Source organism: Asterias amurensis, chromosome 10 (assembly GCF_032118995.1).
Source record: "Asterias amurensis chromosome 10, ASM3211899v1".
Taxonomy (NCBI): Eukaryota; Metazoa; Echinodermata; class Asteroidea; order Forcipulatida; family Asteriidae; genus Asterias; species Asterias amurensis.
The window spans coordinates 17,694,567-17,715,393 of NC_092657.1; the positions used below are offsets into that span (position 1 = coordinate 17,694,567).

Here is a 20,827-nt window from a genome sequence, read left to right on the forward strand (position 1 = left end):
TTGCTCGTTACCAAGTAAGTTTTTATGCTAACGTCATAAGGCTATATTATGTTGACTAGCTTTTGAATTACAAGCTTTTGTATTGGTTTGTACATAAACATGGATGCGCCCACACGGCTTCAAAACTTTAGTGCGTGTATAACGGGGTGTTAGCGCTCTAGTAAGCTTGGGCGTTATCGATTTATTTTATTCACAATATATCGCCGACAATATATAGCGATATTTGATATAATCGCGATTAATTATATTTGACATTATCAGTCTTCAAACTCCCAGTGAAAGTTGTAGAAGAGACAGTCATAGCATAAGAGAGGTGTTCTAATGACCTATTCTCCTGGTTTTACTCCAAACCGATGGGGTGCAAGATGTCTCAGCTAGAAAATACATCCCGATATTGCGATATTAAATCGATATCGCGATTTATCGCTATATATCACTATATATCGCGATATATCGATATTTCGATTAAAACAAAACCGATCCGATATCGAAATCATTTCCAAGTTAGTATCGCGATATTCGATAATATCGTGATATCGCCCAAGCTTACGCTCTAGTCAATATATAGGTCTATGGCTAACGTTGAGTAATCATGAATCATGTCATGCAGTGCCTTTCACATAACTTTTTGATTTATTTTTGTTTCTATGCATTTTATTACTGGTAGTGAACCAATCACGCCTAACCGAACACCCAACCATCAGAACACTCTCATCTGCTCAAAACCGGACTTTCTCCTTTATTGCTGCGGACATTGTGTTTTTTTGTCATACAAAAAGTACATACACCCTTTATTAAAGGCCTGGGCCGAATTTCATAGAGCTGCTTAAGTACAAAATTTTGCTTAAGCAAAAAATACATTGCTTAGTAAAATCAGATTACCGGCCAAGACTCCACTCAATTGTTATGCTAAGTAAACAACAGCTAAATACTAGTCATAAGCAATGTATATGGCATGAAATTTTGGCCAGTAACATGTGTAAAATAAGCAAGCTATTTTCGTGCTTAAGCAAATTTTTTTCTTAAGCAGCTCTATGAAATTGGCCCCTGAAGGCTACTTCAAGGTGTGGGCTACAATTATTTTATTCCGGAGGCCGTTGCCACCCACTCATAGGGCTGAAACAAGGTTACCCCCTTTACAGTCCATATGGATGTAGGCTTAGGTATCATCAATCCGAAGCCTGGCCGGTAGAGCAGAAAGCACTACCTCCCCAATTTTACATAGCAAGTGTCACGAGCTTGAATCAGGTGCTCTTAACCGCTCGGCCATGATACGCCAATACCAACCATCAGTGAGTTGCTGTTGGTACGTTGTATACCCCTCTCTTAATACTTATAATACATGACGTCATAATTCTTACCCAAAATGAGGCTATGGGCGCACGTCCCCCATCACTTGCAGTGGATGCGCCCATCGCCCCGTTTTGGATTAGCATTGTGACGTTCCTCATGCATAAATATTAAGAAAGGCGTATAAATCCCCCATTTGTACGATACGGTTCTGTAGGTTGGAGGTTCTGGTCCAAAGGAGGAGTGTCACACCTTGTTGGTGTCCAACCATGGGTGCCTACAGTGAACTTAATCACTGTAGCATGCAAGCCTGAGGAAACCTGTAAACAAGGGTGCTTACTACAATACTACTATGAACCAGAAACACCGAATGTAATGGAATTAAGGGCGCCTCATATAAAAGTGAACTTTTAAAACACTGATGTAGCTTGCAAAGCCTGAGGAAACCTGTAAACATGGGTGCTTACTACATGAACCAGAAACACCTAATGTAAAGGAACTAAGGGTGCCTCATATACATGTATAAGTGAACTTTTAAAACACTGTACATGCGTGCCAACAGTACATGGCCCAATTTCATTGAGGAGTACAAAAAAATTGCTCAGCATGAAATTTCTTCCTTGATTAAAACAAGATTACCAACCAAATTTCTACTTGTTGCATTTTGCTTGTATACTGGAGTATCAGCTGTTGTTTGCTTATAAATCATGAAAGTTACGTGGACATTTGGTTGGTAATCCTGTTTGCTAAGCAAATTTTTGTGCTTAGCAGCTCTACGAAATTGGGCCCAATACAACATGTACCACCAACTGTACAGTGTAAAACCTGTTGTGTGCAGGTTTATTATTTCATGCATATATGTTGAGATACACTAAGTGAGAAGACTGGTCTTTGACAATTGCCAATAGTGTCCAGGTACTGTACCATACATTGTACATCCATGTACTGTAATACATCCTATACCTGTTTCTCGGCAGTGTGATATTGAGACTTGGCATGACCCTCTCTGCATGCCTGGCTGTAATGTGTACACCAAAGAAACCATGAAACTATCTTGAGCAGAGGTGCAAGCATGTTGCCCATTCTCTATGTTACATTGTACGTACTGTACTGTACATGTACATGTAGCCTACTGAATACCTGTATCCACAGTGTGATATAAAGGGACTTGGCATGACCCTCTCTGCATGCCTGGCTGTAATGTGTACACCAAAGAAAGCATGAAACTAACTTGAGCAGAGGTGCAAGCATGTTGCCCATTCTCTATGTTACATTGTACATACTGTACTGTACATAGCCTACTGAATACCTGTATCGACAGTGTGATATAAAGGGACTTGGCATGACCCTCACTGCATGCCTAGGCTGTAATGTGTACACCAAAGAAACCTCAAAGCTAACTTGACAGATGGGACCGTGGGAATGGCTCTTGTGTCTACAGAACTCACCCCTCTGAAACCTATTATTCACAAATAACCCATGCTCTGCTGCATTAGTGTGTAGTGTGCAACAGCAATGATAAGAAACCATTTACCTTGAAACAGCAATTTGGTAATATGGGATTTGAGGCATTGCATTGGCTTGCAGGAAAACCACATGTGTTTGTCGACTTGCAAGGTAGAGTTCTTTAGAGAACTGTCTTGCTAGCAGGACGAGTTCTTCAGAGAACTGTCTTGCTACAATCATGGGGTCGATTTCACAAAGAGTTAGGACTAGTCCTAACAACTTAGGCCAAATAACAAAAAAAAACAGTGATTGTCTGGATTTTTCAAAAAAAAAGGAGGATGAGGGCCTCACTATTTACTATTTACTATTTTTTTCAAGATGGCCGCTAAGTATTTCGAATCAAACAGGCCACCAATTCTTCAGTTTGAATCAACCGCAAACTTACTTATACCTTTAGTTGCATGAGGACCTGTATTAACACTAACACTAACAGGGTCGGATAGCACTAAAAAGATTTGCTGGTAGGCATTCACTAATATTGTATTATGAAACAGACGGTTACAAGTGTTCGAGAGCATCAAGTTAGATTCGGGAAAAGCTTCTAGGCCAGTCCTTTTGAAAAGATGGATTAAAACAAATTTAAAAAAAAAAGGGGACAAAAAGTAAATAGTAAAAAAAGGATGCCGCCCCCAGAAAAGATGCGGTCGGGGACGATCAACTGTTTTTGGGGGTTTTTTTTGGCCTTAGGACTAGTCCTAGGAGATATTAAAAACGTATGTACAGTCCTAAGTTAGCAAGAGTAACTCGTCCTAATAAGACTAAGTCTTTTAACTCTCTGTGAAATCCACCCCTGGCCGTATCTCGTCTGGCCCCCCCTGCCCCCTTTCAATGTTGGTTCCGATTGCACAGTCTTCTGCGTTCCAGTCAACATTGACCAGGGGGACAGGGAATGTTTCATGTAACGGGGAAGTGGACATGGAATGGTTTTATGTAACATTGGGAATGGGTGGCCCAAGCATTTTGGTCAGGATTGTGTAGACTACCACAATTTTGTTCCAGATTTTATTTCATAAAACTTCTTAGTTCTGAAAAGGCAAACCAGGACAGTTCTTTTTAGAACTGAGAAGTCTCCCAAAAAATCTACTCTGCGGTAGAAAGAACAAACTCTTACTGCTTGGTCACCGACAGTTCCATCCATCTTGACCCATCCAACCACAATTTTAAAAAATAAAATAAAAAATCTTCAAACATTGATTATTCTAAATGGCCCCATAGTGTAAAAAAAGGTTTATAGTATCAAGGACTACTAGCACTGAAATATTTTCTTCTATTTCTTTTAATTGCAAATTTAATTTAGATTTTCAGTAATTTCTCTTGACCCATCCATCCACTTTTCTTTTTTATAAAATCTAAAATCTTTAAACATTGATTATTCAGAACGGCCCCATAGTGTGAAAGGGGTTTATAATATCAAGGCCTACTGTACCTGTCCAAACAGGAACAGGAGGGGGGCCAGGAGGGGGGCCAGGAGGCGATCAATTTGCCTAAATTGTTGACCCAGATTGGGGTCAAGCCTAGAGGTTGTTTACAAGATAGGATGTACCTGTCCTTGATGATGTACCAAGGTACAATGACCTCCTGGCCACACCCTGCTACTATCACAACCACATTTCATCTCAGCTTTTAAAGGCAGTGGACACTATTGGTAATTACTCAAAATAATTATTAGCGTAAAACCTTTCTTGGTGACGAGTAATGGGGAGAGGTTGATGGTATAAAACATTGTGAGAAACGGCTGCCTCTGAAGTGCCTAGTTTTCGAGAAAGAAGTAATTTTCCACAAATTTGATTTTGAGACCTCAAGTTTAGAACTTGAGGTCTCGAAATCAACCATCTAAACGCACACAACTTCATGTGACAAGGGTGTTTTTTTTTCGTTCGTTATTATCTCGCAAGTTCGATAACCGATTGAGTTCAAATTTTCACAGGTTTGTTATTTTATGCATATGTTGAGATACACCAACTGTGAAGACTAGTCTTTGACAATTACCAATAGTGTCCACTGCCTTTAAGGCCAAATAAAAAAATAAAAAAAGAGGAGGATGAGGGCCTTTCTATTTACTATTTACTATTTTTTTCAAGATGGCCGCTAAGTATTTCAAATCAAACAGGCCACCAATTCTCAGTTTGAATATTCCGCACACTTATTTATTACTTGCATGAGGACCTGCCTGTGTTAACACTAATTACACTAACAGTAAAAGGGTCGGATAACACTAAAAAGATTTGCTGGCAGGCATTCACCAATATTGTATTATGAAACAGACGGTTACAAGTGTTCGAGAGCATCACGTTCGATTCGGGAAAAGCTCCTAGGCAAGTCCTTTTGAAAAGATGGATTTGAACAATAAAAAATAAAAAAACTTTTTTGTTTTTTACACAAATCGAAAAATAGTAACTAGTGAAAAAAAGGATGCTGCCCCAAAATAGGATGCGGGCGGGGACGATCAACTGGTATTTTTTATATATTTTTTGCCTAAAAGCAAAAGAAGGTTTTGATACCATTTGTAGATCAAGTTTTTGGCCAGGACATGAATCCTTACTCACTGTGAATTGTTAACTGTACCATTAGAAGTTTCAGCTTCATTAGTTGACAAGTTTTTGAGAAAAAAAGTGAAAATTACAGAGCAATGCTTTCAGGAGAGTCTTGTAATTGGTTGCTAAAATTAAGTTTGATATCCTGAGAGAGAACAAAATTATTTCTGTGACTTGTTTTTCTCATTTTTCAAAAACTCCAGCACCTCAGCAAGAAATATTTTAAGGGAATAAGCTTTCCACCATGATTATCGTCAAATCGTTAAAGCCATTATACACTTTCGGCACGAAAAAAAAAAAAAAAAAGTTCACAGATTTACAAATAACTTACAGGGTTTACAGAAGGAAATGGTGAAAGACTTCTCTTGAAATATTATTCCATTAAATGCTTTAATTTTCGAGAAAACTTAAAAACAATTATCAATTTTCGTTGTCTAGAATTACGTATTTATTTTAAACACAGTATGTCATGACACGGCAAAACAGGCAGAAACAAGGGTAGGTTTTCCCTGTTATTTTCTCACGACTCCGATGACCGATTGAGTCTAAATTTTCACAGGTTTATTTTTTATATCAGTTGTGATACACGAAGTGTGGGCCTTTGAACAATACTGTTTACCGAAAGTGTCCAATGGCTTTAAGGGGGTCTATAAGTTTTTAAACAATTTACACACTTAGATTTAAAAATCTAAGCGTGGAAATTGTGCTGTGTGTTACAAAGAGTACCCAAAGCCAAGCACTGTATATAAAAATAGAGTTAAAAACTAATTATATTATTTAGGGGGCCTACATTTACAAAAACCTATCTATGACCGTACCTACATTATGTCATTAGGCACTGTCAACATTCTCCCTTGGTGTATCCCAACAAATTTTTGGCTCAATTGGAAAATATTGAATTTGTACGAAAATGCAAATTTCTATCTATTCAAGAAAAACATGCACTTGTAAGACAACTAGGTTAATTGGTTTCAAATAGTGCAAACTGAACAGAAGAACAAAACAATATAGAAAATTCCTGCTTAAAAAAAACACAAGTTTGAATATTTAGCCTGAGGGACTCAGGCACACCGCAGGGGGTGAGAATAAAGTTAGCAAGCCCTACTCTAGACTGATCAATGTAGTAATTTAATTGTTGTTTTCTGACAAGCCTCTGCTTGCATGGTCTAGATTCAACAAAAGAACTGGCCTAATTAAATTAAGACACCTTGCATTGAGGAATTGGGACAACCTGTTTTTCAAAATCATAGACCTGACACAATTTCTGAGGTAGCACTTTGATAAAGGGTCGAACAGGTTGTTTGTGACATGGACGATGTTTTAACCGTGAAGCTACAAGTATTATGTAGGCTACGTTAGTAGAAATCTATAGCTTTTAAAGGGAGGGTTTACCAAACACCTATGTTGGCAATTACTGAAATTAACGACTGTAAAAAAACTTAATTGCTGAGTCTGCAGCTGTTAAAACATTTTGAGAAACAATTCCTTCAAAGGAATGTGTTTTATGGAGAGGGGGAATTCTCAGATAGGTGTGAATTCCAATTACGGATTATTCTTAAATAACGCATTAAAAATTACAAAAATAAATTTAACATGTTTTACAGCTAACTACCTGAAGTTCTGGTGGTTTAGTCATCAGGGCCCAATTTCATAGCTCTCCTTACAGTAAGCACAGAAAGCACAGAATCGGCGCTTACGGAAGCAGGGAATTCTGTGCTTACGGTAAGCGTATTTCACGGGTTAGCGGCGAATTTGGGGTTCTGCGCTTGCGTACTCCAGGTTACTAGGCATTGTACGCTTACAAGGCTAGTGCAGAAATTCGGCGCTTGCACGTAAGCGGGGAATCACAATCGTAAGCGCAGAGCCATGAAATTGGGCCCAGGATCGGTTTGAATCTCGGTCGTGTCGCTTGTGTCCTTGAGCGAGACACCTTCACCATTGATTCTCTCCACCCAGGGATAAAACAGGTAAACGGTCTAGCCCTTGGTTCCCCTTCAACATTTTATCATAGACTTAGAAATTTTCCAAAGGAAATGCTCTTTGGGAAATGAAACTGGCCTTGCCCTCTCAAATATGAAATTCCAGGCCTGACATGAAACTTGAGATTGGGTCTTTGATATTCCATAACAATGTTGTCCAAGAGCTAATTATTAACCTACAAGTTGTTTTGTTTCTTCTACTTCTACAAACAAACAAAATCTACTGTAAGTTTTTACCTATATCATAGAGTTATATATAAAAACTAGAGGGCGCACGAGTGATGCTTCGTGCACAAACGCCACGGGACCTCCAAGATGACAAGCACGTCATTCTGCACACGCGTTGAATATGAAATACACGTTTGAGTTTTTTTTTATTGAACGCTCACACGATGCTGTTTGTTCAACTTACGAAATGGCCGCACAAACACACGCTGTTAGATGCCAGTTTTGTCAACTTAGCAAATGGCCGCCTGCGCGCATGCCGGAGCGCGTATATAGGCCAGTGCGCCCTCTAGTTCTTATATATAACTCTATGTCCTGCATACATACAATTTAACATTTACAGTAAAACATTCCAGTAGTAGTACTAGCAGTAGAGTGCAACTGTACAAGAACCCGAATGAAACCGAACTAAAATCACATTTAAAATTTACTCTGTACCACTTCCTTGAATTGAAATGTCAACTGATACGATCAATTCCAAGAATATTGAAATCAAAACAGAAACCATTAATTCCAATTATGTACACTGCATCCATCCTGTCAGTGCAGAAGTATTCCTACTACCGCGATGTTCCAATACATTCGTTGTAGCATGGAGGTACATAGGGTGGTTGCAGTATGACAATTACAGTAATATGATTGCACATGGTATGACTATGGGTATACTGACTAGTCAAAAGAAAACCTTAACAACAAACTTGCAAACCACAGAGAGCTGACCGCAAACTGCTCAAGTTTCCTGGACCCCCCACAACCACTCATTTCCAATACACTGTCCACCAATACAGAACAAGTAGTAGGTCAATGCTTTAAAGGATGTGGGTACTTTTTGTAAATCACAAAACACAATGTCCACAGATTTACATTTAACTTACTTAAAGATAATGATAGTAGAAAGCATACCTTAAAATATTAGTTGCTGAGGCGCTGTAGTTTTTGAGAAATGAGTAAAACAATGTCATGAAAATATCCGTTTTTATATGCTAAAATAATGTTTGTCTCCGAGACAAATCACAGAGACAAATTTTTACTCATTTGTCAAATCAGCAAAGTGATATTTTCTGGGAAGCTTTACTATCATTATCTTCAAACTGTGTAAGTTTAGTGTAATTCTGTGAACATTGGTTGTGTTTTTGGTCCTACAAAAAGCACATAGACCCATAGCACGACAGCCTTAGCACAACAGCCTTAGCACAACTACCAGAACTGTCCAAATACAGAGCACAGATTTACCCCAAAAATTGATGGTGTTCTCTAGCATGGACCCCACAACTCCTTTCAAATTTTTATTATGTCCACCTATACGGTACAACAAGTCATTATAAAACAGCTTTGGTAAAGCCATGGAGGTAGAAATAGAAGGATTTGGAACGAAATTCCTACCTCCATGGTAAAGCACACAGTACAGTTACCAGAACTATTCAACTTCCTAAGGAGAATTAGAACAGCGTACAGACTTACCACAAACTGCTGAAGTTTCCTGGCATGGACCCCACAAAGTCCTTTCAAAAATTATGTCCACCATTAACAGTACAACAACTAGTCATTAAAACATCTTGATGGACTAGAAAGTAGAAGCCAAGTAGGCCCTAACCAGAATTTTACGATACATCCATTAAGAGAACAGAACCCTTTGAACGTGTCTGTATTTAGTACAGTCGTGTAATAACCATAATGGGCCCCTCAACTACAGAGCACAGACTTACCCCAAACTGTTGAAGTTTCCTGGCATGGACCCCACAAAGGTCCCTTCATTTTTCAAATATTATGTCACACCATTAACAGTACAACTGGTCATTATAAAACAACTTGGTAAACTAAGCACAGATACCAGAACAACTATCTACTACCTCCCCATGAACTATCAAACTTCCCTTCAGAGAATAGAACTTCAAGTGTCTGTAGTTAGTGCAGCAGTGTAAATCATTACACAGGAATTCACAACTAGCTTCAGAGCACAGACTTTCCACAAACTGCTGAAGTTTCCTTGCATGGACCCCACAAAGTCCTTAAAAATATTACGTCCCCATACAGTACAACTAGTTTGGGTGGAAGCTTTTTGTTAGAAAACACACCACAGTTACCAAAACTTTCCAACTTTCTTCAGAAGAACAAAACTTATGTACAGTTGTTTGGTGCACAGCAGTCAGTCTATTAGTAATAGAATACGGGCTACACAACTACAGAGCACATAACTTACCCCAAACTGCTGAAAGTTTCCTGGACCCCACAAATCCTTTCAAATATTATGTCCACCATTAACAGTACAACTGGTCACTATAAATCTGGGTAGACTAGAAGCAGTTACCAAAAACTATCCACTACCTCCATGAACTATCCGACTTCCTTAGGAGAACAGAACTTCAAGTGTCCCTGTATTTAGTGCACAGCAGTGTAATAACGGGCTTCACAACTGCCCCTCGCCCCTGTTCACAACCCCTGTAACAAAAAATACCTGTCCCTGTGTATGCTATTCTACTCACCACACAAACACACTCAGACTTCATAATCGGGGCTGACCTCAAACCCAGCCATCCAAACACAAGGGGCCCTCTACCAGCCCCCCTCAGTCTGGTTCTCAACCCCATGCACCCCACGCCCTGAGGTGGCAGACACCAGGCTGTAAGCCTTGGTAAACTAACACCTCATTTGCATACGTTTTTCCCAGGCCATGGCTATTCCAGGTTGTGAGCAGGGCAGCCCCCTTCCCTCTGGAAAACTTCAATTAAAGGAGTGCAGTTGTACCAATCCTACCTCCATGGTTGTACCAGTCACTGGTAGCAGGCCTACAGTTGATGATCACAATTTGACACTGCTATTGCTATATAAATCAAAGTTTAAAGACACTGGACGCCTTTGGTAATTGTCAAACTCAACATCACAAAATAACAAAACTGTGAAGAATTTAACTAAATTGGTAGTCAAAGGTGCTAACTTATTGTAACTTCAACTACCAATTGACCTTTATCATGTTGCATCCTTCTTGGTCATGTTCCTTGCATTGAATAACAATAATGCATGCTAATAATCATTATGCAAATAGGAACCAGACTATTTTGATCTTCCAGCCTCGTAATGGTTACATTGATACCAATGGGGAAATTTCAAGATGGCTACACCATAACAAAGGTCTATTGAGCACAACTTTTCAAAAGCTTGTTATTCTATGCATATTGTTGGGATACACCAAGTGAGAATACTGGGCCCAATTTCATAGAGCTGCTAAGCACAAAAATTTGCCAAGCATGAAATTTCTTCCTTGGTAAAAACAGGACTACCAACCAAATTTCAATTTGTAGCATTTTCCTTGTTACTGGTATTCAGCTGTTGTTTGCTTTTCCAGAAAATTACGTTTAAGTTTGGTTGGTAATCATGTTTTTATCAAGGAAGAAATTTCATGCTAAGCAAATTTTTGTGCTTAGCAGCTCTTTAAAATTGGGCCCTGGTCTTGGAAAATATTACCAAACGTGTTCAGTGCCTTTATAAATCGTATAACAAAACAAGAATGCTCCCCAATCCAACCGTAATTCCCAGTGGGCACATCTTGCGACCTAATTAAATTGCTTGACCCTGACAGTGATCTTCAACAGAGTTGGGGCTTCCGGTTTGTTCACGTCTCAATTCCCGGCCATGAACCACCAGATAAAAAAAAAGTCAGTCTAGATTTGTCACAAACACCCACACCTGTTAGACGGAATCATGACAAATTTAGTCCTGTATTTGGAAGTCAGATGTTGGGGCTGTCAGTGTCAAAATGTAACAGAGGAGAACACTGTTTAGAGAACAATCAAATTCGATTTTCTAATGATATTTCCAGGATGAGGGTTGCTTATAACTTTGGAACAGTCTTCCTGTGAACCTTCCTAATGCCCCCAATGTAAAAATGTTTTTAAACATTTTGACAAATTTGTAATTGTTTTGGAAAGAGGAAAGTTTAAAAACTTCTTAAAAGAAGTTTTTAAATTTTTCTCTTTCCAAAAGAATTTTAATGTTGCACTGGTTTAATTTTTTTTCTTTGCAAAGCTTTTCCCGTAGGTTTTATGTTTTGGTAACTTGTTATTATACACGTACTTCATGAATGTGCTGTTTCTTGTGCTTTTAAACTGCGTTTTTGTTGCTTTCTATTGTATTTTATTTCAATTTTTATTGTAAAGCGCATTGTTGATTTTCGAAAATGCACTATATAATTTTTTGTATTGATATTTATAATGTTTGTAAAAGGTCCGTAGAGTAAGCCTGGGTGCCTAGCGAGGAGTAGTGTCATAGTCGCAACTATTAATTGCCTAGTCGCGACCATCTTGTTCAACTACGCGGTTTATGCGCCACCATTTCTACAAAAATGCTTGGTGAACCAATAAACCTTTCCCATGAAATATGCTAATTACATTACAGCATGCGCGTACAGACTCTATTGGTTGGCAAACATCACAGAGTTGTGCACTAAGCAGACGCACAATTGCGTCTACATCACGCAGCCATTAGCTGTGTACAAAACAGCGTGATGTTCCCTCATTTTGCCAACCAAAATGCTAGTGCGCACGCGCTGTGTGCAATTTACATATTTCATGGAAAGGGTCTATTTTGTCTTTCACAACTCGTCACAACATACATGTAATTTACTTTCGAAACACAGTCGAACATCAGTGATATAATCCTTCAATCCTTTCAGTGTGAATTATTGTTTCTCAGATTCAAATATTTTTGAGTAAACAAATTATCCAAACATAATTATTTCTCAAGTACAATTATCGGACTCTACATTAATAATCAACAATTGGCGAGTTACTTCTCAAAAAGTAAGCTTTTATCATTAGAATTTGGAGTAACCAAAGGTTACCCTACGAACCTTAAACTCACTGCATTGATAATCACAAAGGGTTTGGGTACTTTTTGTATGACACAAAACACAAACATCCACCCACAGATTTACATAAACTTACACCCACAGATTTACATTAAAAACTTACACGGTTTAGGCCTAATGATAATGATGGTAGAAAGCTTCCCTTCAAGTATTACTTGCTGAGGTGCTTTTTTGAGACATGAGTTTAACAATTTCTCAAAACTAATTTTCGTCTCAGGTCTCAGTAAGTTGTAAATTGTTTTAGCAAGTACAACCTATTTATAAGACTTTCCTGAAAACATTGCCCTGTAATTTCTATTTCTCGCGTATACAAGTTGAAGAGCAATGAAGCTGAAACTATATCAGATTTTTGGCCCCAAACATTTAAAAAATAGATTTTTTTTGAGTGAATAGTATTTCAATGAGTATTACCCGTTCTAACGGAAAAAAAGTTTAATAAGTTTTACTTTTAATGGTCAGGAACCATGACATTAATTTAAAACGTTTCTTATTAAACACATAAGAATTGGTCATGTGATATTGTCGGGATCCCGACAAAAACTAATTTTGAGCTCTTTATTTCACTGCTACTAATAATTGGCGGACTTTTTCGAGCAATGGCTCAAATGAAAGCTTGTACCTTTCTCGACCCCCATCAAAATACCTATTGAATTTTTGGGTCAAATCGGCCAAAAATCTGACATAGCATCTTCAACTACATTACCTCGTCATTTACTTTGAGTAGGGATTCATGTCACGGCTAAAAACTTCATCTACAAAAGGTATCAAAACCCTTTAATTACTCCAGGTACACTATTAAAGGGAAGGTACACGTTTGGTAATTACTCAAAACAAATATTAACTTAAAACCTGACTTGGTAACAAGCATTGGAGAGCTGTTGATAGTATAAAACATTGTGGGAAACGACTCCCTCTGAAGTAATGTAGTTTTTGAGAAAGAGGTAATTTCTCACTAAAATAATAAAAGACTTCTAGCTAGAAGTGTTTTATTCCTGTCTGAAAGCACACAAATTCGTCCAACAAGGGTGTTTTTCCATTATTTTCTCGCTCGCAACTTTGATGAATGATTGAGCCAAAATTTTCACAAGCTTGTTATTTTATGCTTTTGATGAGATACACAAAGTGAGACCACTGGTCTTTGACAATTACCAAACATGTACCTTCCCTTTAAAAAAGATTGTTAGTACTGTGTGAACATTCAAGTAAATAGCAGATAAGGTTTGTGCATGGAGTAACTTCCTCAATGGTTTGTGTAACTGCTGTATTTTTCACTGTAGACAAGACAAGACCAGAGTGTAATACCTGTGACCTCCCCAGCTACAAGTAGAGGTCATAGGTCATCAAGGAAAATTAACACTGGAAGCAAGGTTTTTTTCTGTGTAACTGAGGTCAGGCGGGGTCAGCCAGCTACACAGTGGAATGTCACCATAGGGCGACTAGGAGGTTGCTGGTTGCACCAGGTACAATGCAGGCCTGGTGATACAATAGAGAGAATTGAGCATGAAATTGTACTAGGTGTGCACACATCAATCTCAGCACGGAAGTTAAAGACAGTGGACACTATTGGTAATTGTCAAAGACCAGTCTTCTCACTTGGTGTATATCAGCATATATAATGCATAAAATAACACACCTGTGGAAATTTGAGCTTGATTGGTCGTCGGAGTTGCAAGATAACTATGAAGAAAAAACACCCTTGTCACACGAAGTTGTGTGCTTTTAGATGCTTGATTTCGAGACCTCAAATTCTAAATCTGGGGTCTCAAAATCAAATTCATGGAAAAATAGGGCCTACTTCTTTCTCGAAAACTGCGTCACTTCAGAGGGAACAGTTTCTCACACTGTTTAATACTATCAACCTCTCCCCATTACTCGTTACCAAGTGAGGTTTTATGCTGATAAAAGTGATAGTTATTTTGAGTGATTACCAATAGTGTCCACTGCCTTTAAGGAACACGATGCCTTGGATTGGACGAGTTGGTCTTTGAAAGGCGTTTGAAACCATAGGATGACTATGAGGTTGCTGGTTGAACCAAGTACAATGTAGGCCAGGGCCAAATTTGATAGAGCTGCTAAGCACAAAAATTTGCTTAGCAGTCAAATATCTTCCTTGATAAAAACAGGATTACCAACCAAATTTCCACATGATTTTCAGGAGAAGCAAACATTGTCTGAATACTAGTATCAGGCAATGTGCAACAAATGAAAATTTGGTTGGTACTGGTTTTGTCAAGGAAGAAATTTCATGCTAAGCACATTTTTGTGCTTAGCAGCACTATAAAATTGGGCCATGGTGGGTAGGGGTAAAGTGCTGCTGCGATACAAAAGAAAAAATTGAGCATGAAATTGTACTAGGTGTATGCACACCAATCTCAGCACGGAAGTTTTTAAAGGAACACGATGCCTTGGATCGGACGAGTTGGTCTTTGAAAGGCGTTTGAAACCATAGGGTGACTGGAAGGTTGCTGGTTGCACCAGGAACAATGTAGGCCTGGCGGGTAGGGTTTAAAGTGCTGCTGTGATACAGGGTGCGTTCGTTTAGCTTCCCTGGGTCGACCCCGGTGTGTGGCGGGTTTTTATTCCAGGACAAACATGGGTAATTATCTGCACACGTTCATCCTGGAAAAAAACCACGGCACACACCGGGGTCGACCCGGGGAAGCTAAACGAACGCACCCATTGTAGAAAGAATTGAGCATGAAATTGTACTAGGTGTATGCACACCAATCTCAGCACGGAAGTTTTTAAAGGGGTTGATGTACCTTTGGTAGATTAAGTTTTTAGCCAGAACATTCCCTACTCACAGTGAATGAAGATGTCAGCTTCAGTGGTCGTCAAGCTTTTAGGAAAAGAAATGTGAAAATCACAGAGCAATAGTTTTAGGAGAAACACACGCTTATGTACGGTAAATACATCAAGTACAACAACTATTTTCATGACATTGTTAAAGGAACACGTTGCCTTGGATCGAGTTGGTCTATGAAAAGCGTTTGTAACCATTTGTTTACAAAAGAGCAACAGAGTCTTGACTTCATGATAGGCACGATAAATGCAAAGCCGAATAAAGGAACACTCTATGTCTTTTACTCTTAGAAGTATGGGAAATTCACTGCCCGATTTTTATAAACTGTAAGAAAGCTGAAAATTCGGAAATCATGATGTTTACAGTAAGGAAGGTCAGTTGCATTCACACGAGAGAAACACACTGTTACATGTAAGTTCCTTATCTGCGGACAAAGTATGTTTGGCTGCTTAATACAGCCTTGTTCAACCAAAGCGCTAAATCAATCACAAGAACCATCAACAAATGCTCTAAATCAATCACAAGAACCATCTCTGCCCTCACAGATACCTATTTACCAGGCGTATTGAATACGCTATGCGTAGAATCCCACAACGCGATAAAAGATCCTGCGTCACACCTATGTTTACAAACTTTTAACTGTGGTTACATGTATATCATCCATTTAAACACCACGTGATGCCCTCTCAAGATATTTACATGTATTAAGCTTGGGCGATATCACGATATTATCGAATATCGCGATATTAATTTGGACACGATTTCGATATCGGATGGATTTGGTTTTAATCGAAATATCGATATATCGCGATATATTGCTATATATCGCGATAATCGCGATAATTGCGATATATCGATATATCGATTAAATATTGCGATGTATTTGCTAGCTGATACCCCATAGGTTTGGAGTACAACCAGAAGAATAGGTCATTAGAACACCTCTCTTATACTAGGACTGTCTCTTCTACAACTTTCACTTGGAGTTTTAAGACTGATGATGTCAAATTTCATTAATCGCGATTATATCGAATATCGCGATATATTGTCGGCGATATATCGTGAATAAAATAAATTGATATCGCCCAAGCTTAACATGTTTACAGTACATGTAGGCCTACGTGTATGAATACAGGTCATCAGCCCATTTCACGAAACTGTACGCAACTCCGCAAGTCCACTTGCGCAACGTTATGACGTAGGTTGCGCCATAAACGTTGCTCAAGTGGACTTACGCAGTTGCGTAAAATTTTGTGAAATCGGTTTTGTGAAATCGGCTAAAGTGCTCTCGACACTACTGAGCTGAGCTATCTAGCCCATGCTACAATGCTTAGTCTCTCTATTTTGTTAATGTTGACAATGTTTAAGTCAGGAGCAAAAACTCCTTTGTACTTCCTTATTTTAATTAATGCTTACTCTTGCCTGGGGTTCATGGGTTGTAATAAATTGTTTTTGTTACAGAAAAAAGCAATCTGTATTATTCACGGTGCAGGTTGTCTGGAACATACTTCCCCACTGTTTGCCACAACAAGTATCTTAAAACTTGGCGATATTTATTCTCTTAAAGACACTGGACACTATTGGTATTTGTTAAAGACCAGTCTTCTCTTTTGGTGTTCTCAGCATGCATAACATAACAAACCTGTGAAAATTTGAGACTTGGTTGGTCGTCGGAGTTGCGAGATAACTATGAAAGAAAAAAACATCCATGTCACACTAAGTTGTGTGCTTTTAGATGCTTGATTTTGAGATTTCAAATTCTAAACTTGAGGTCTCGAAATCAAATTTGTGTAAAATTACTTCTTTCTCGAAAACTATGGCACTTCAGAGGGAGCCATTTCTCACAATGTTTTATACCACCAACCTCTCCCCATTACTCGCCACCAAGAAAGGTTTATGCTAATAATTATTTTGAGTAATTACCAATAGTGTTTACAGCCTTTAAGGAAAGCAAATTGTATTTTAAGCAATCTTGTAATTTATTACCACATACTATAATTCAAGGCTTCTTTTTAGCTAAGCTTCAATTCACACTCATCAGACACAAAGTAGAACTGTTAAATTTGCAGCGCGGATAAAGAACATTAATTTTATTTTTACCCATACACCGATGTGTGTTAGCACTGTAAACTCAGTACTTTCCCCGAGTCCCGTGAAAAGATATCACAGGCATGTTTACTCAGGTTGGATTCTAACTCACGACCCATAAAACTCTTCAGTGTCTTACCAACTAGAGTACCAAGGTTGCTCGGTAGCTATGTGGCAGTTCGAATCCTATGTTTTGGCAGCGGGTACCGCAGCGAAGTAGAACTGAGTTTTTTTTAAAGAGTGTGTTTCAAAAAGGAGTCCTTTAACTGGAATAGTCAGGTGATAGTCTAAATAAAAATCAGGCATACAACAAAAGAGGAAAGTTTTCAAAGGCACAATGCAAGTGCGATACCCACAATGGTACCCTAGAAATTGTTGAGGTTTATTATGCTCTTAGGTGCATTGTTAGCATGTACTAGGCTTATTTTACATTATTGTAGTTGTACACTGTTGTTACCAGGCATATATTAGGCTAACAACAAAAAATCCGGGGAAAAAAATCAATCAAAAAGAAAAAAAAAAAATAATAAAAATTGTAAGTTAAAAAAAACAAAAAACAAAAACCTGGAATTCCGCGGAAACGCAGAAGAGTTGCATGCCTGAAAAATACTTAACTTAAGCGATCAGCCAGTATTTTATCTTTTCGTGAAAAAATTAAGAAGATATTGATTGATTTATACACCACTTAATTTATCTCTTTTATTTTAAGACACCTATTTGTTTTAGTAATTATTTATCTATTGGGCAGTCTCACTCAAGCATTTATTGTCCACATCCCTTTTTGGGGGTACATGTTTGTAATTGTTTTTGTTTGTCTTTGTCTTTAAACAGCCAATAAAGGATGATCTCAAATAAAGATATTACAGTTTTCTAATAGCTGCAGTCCATAGGAAACATAAAAAAAGATAACAAGTCTCTTACCTCACGTTAAAACATGGTAAAAATGGGTTTTTCTCCAGAACGCTCCAAGCCAAATTTCTGAAAAACGCGGGATCAAACAAACCCGCGCGACAAAGGAATCGTGACATCAGGGGCGGCTATTTGATATGATAGCTCCCTCAGTGTGCCAAAGCTGGAGAACTGTGTTCAAACCCAATTAGGGGAAATCGTCACTGGCATCAAGGGGTCATTATAAAAGATAAGCCGTTTTGGACTATCGGCTGAAAAAGCCACGCGGTCAGGTGCATTTTTGATTCGTGTTATTTATTACTTAAAGGAACACGTTGCCTTGGATCGGTCGAGTTGGTCTTTGAAAATCGTTCTGTAACCGTTTGTTGTAAAATGTATATGGTTAGAAAGATATTGTAAAAGTAGAATACAATGATCTACACAAATATGCCTCGAAATTGCGTGGTTTTCTTTTTACCCTGTCGACTAACACGGTCGGCCATTTATGGGAGTCAAAATTTTGACTCCCATAAATGGCCGACCGTGATAGTTCGCGACGTAAAAGGAAAACTGTGCAGTTTCGAGTGATACTTGTGTGGATCATTAAATTCTACTTTAAAAACATCTTTCTAACCATATGCATTTCATAACAAATGGTTTCAAACACTTTTAATAGACCAACTCGTCCGATCCAAGGCAACGTGTTCCTTTAATGCAAATTTTGAGAGTAAAATGGTTATCAACCGGTATCTAAGATTAAAAGGTAATAGTTGAAATATTGAGATCATCCTTTAGGCCCTATTGGCTGTTTAAGGAAGGGGAACAAAAAGGTTATCTATTTATTGTTCATTAACTGGATCAAGTTTACATTTGTACAAGTTATTAACTGTTTTCTGAACCATCGTTACACTATGTGCTTATTGATGTTGACCTGAAATAAATGAATCTGAAATGTAAAATAAATGTAATGTTTTAAACTTTGCGACATTACTCGAGTGGACACGTCATGTGCACAAGTTTTTCAATAAAATGGGGTCAATAAAGAAAGTAACAACAGAGACATCCATTTCCATTTTATTTTCAAAACAAAAAATCTTACCAAGGGTACAATTAAACAATTCTGAATCCAGCAGTCTTTGAATACCAACAAAAGAAGTTAAAAACAAAAGCTTTAACTTAGTTAAATAAAATTCAGTTTTATGCAAAATGATTATGATATAGTATTGACGTTAAAAAAAAAATGTCAGGGAGGGAACAATTTGTATCAATTCATATTATTATTATTATTAAAAAAGGCTATGTGTCAAGGTTGTGTCAAAGTTGGTTGCACAATGGCCGAACGATGATAATCTTTACGCGCAATCCTAAACAGTTTATTATAGTCATTGCTGAGGCCTATAAACTGTTTTTTTTATGATCACGCGTCAAGATTTCTATGGCGTGACAATTGCGGGACTGACTATAAACCGACCTAACTAAAGCCCTTTATAGTCCAGCGTGTTTCTCCTGAATCTTCTGTGAGGGAACTTGACAACAATTTATGAACAATGAACAATGATTTTTTTTTTATATGATGTAGTTATCAAAAAATGTTTGTAAATTGTTGGAAGATTTTAAATTTAATAAATTATTAGTATGCCAATTATTTCTATTTGTTTTACTATTAATATTAAATATTATATAAGAGTAAGAATAAGAAGATTAAGATGACAAGTGTCAGTATAAAAAATAATGGAAAAGTTTTCGTATGGCGCCACCACTTTTTCATTCGATTTTGTTGTAAAAAATTCATGAAAAGTGGTGGCGCCATACGGAAAGTTATCCAAAATAATCAAATCTTTAGATTTGAGTTAAATTTATTTTAAAATTAATTAGTTACTTAGTTAGGGGGTGAGGCACTCACATAAATTCAACTAATCAGTTGGGGTTATATTTCAGAGAGTCAGATGCTCAGATACCATGCCAACATTAGAGGCAAGCAGAGAACAGACTGTCACCAAGCAAGATTGTTCACAATAATAAGCAAAAGGTCGAGTTGACTTAATTGCATTGTGGCATCCAATGATCCATGGCAGAACCACGTCAAAAACCAAGTCGAAAGCAAACCAGGCAGGACCACTTCCGGACAAAACAAATCTCATTATTTTAAAGAGTAATGAAAGTCAACTTACCTAACGTATCAAGCCTAGGGTTCTGTATCCAAATTGATGCATGACTACTGCCTACTCTCAATGTGTCCCACAGCTCACAATTCTTGAAGTTTTCCGTAATTTTTACATTTTTCGTAATGCCTTTTCGGAACAGTATAAAAAATACAATATAAAACACTCACTCTATTAAGTACACGTTGTATACCCGCGTCTGGGTACCAGACTTATGTTGGTATTTTTTACAGACGGTACCATCATTATATAGGGGTGTGCTAATTATCACTATTGTTTACTAAAGCTCACCCTTCTATTTCAAAATATTTCTTTCTTTGCATGTTCAGTCAAATTGTATTTAGTTTTAAATAATAATCCAGATACTGCAATTTCCATCTATATTGATGATCCAAAATGGTGTATGAATAACTAATAGCTCTTGCAAAAGTGTTCGATACCTATTTTAAAAATGGTTTCCCTTATAATTATTTGGGAGCTTGATGTGG

At 37.8% G+C, this 20,827-nt stretch overlaps 1 protein-coding gene across 2 annotated transcripts in view; it reads right to left on the minus strand.

Annotated features, from left to right (window-relative positions):
• The window catches only part of LOC139943498 (recombining binding protein suppressor of hairless-like), a 68,307-nt gene extending 47,799 nt beyond the window's left edge, over positions 1 to 20,508 (minus strand). The window contains exon 1 of one of the 2 annotated variants that reach the window (XM_071940309.1): positions 20,349 to 20,508. The gene's annotated coding sequence lies outside the window, so the exon portion shown is untranslated. Of the gene's footprint in view, positions 1 to 9,734; positions 9,999 to 20,348 lie in introns of those variants that run through there. The other variant, XM_071940310.1, reaches the window with a different exon arrangement.
• Positions 20,509 to 20,827: the final 319 nt, after the last annotated feature.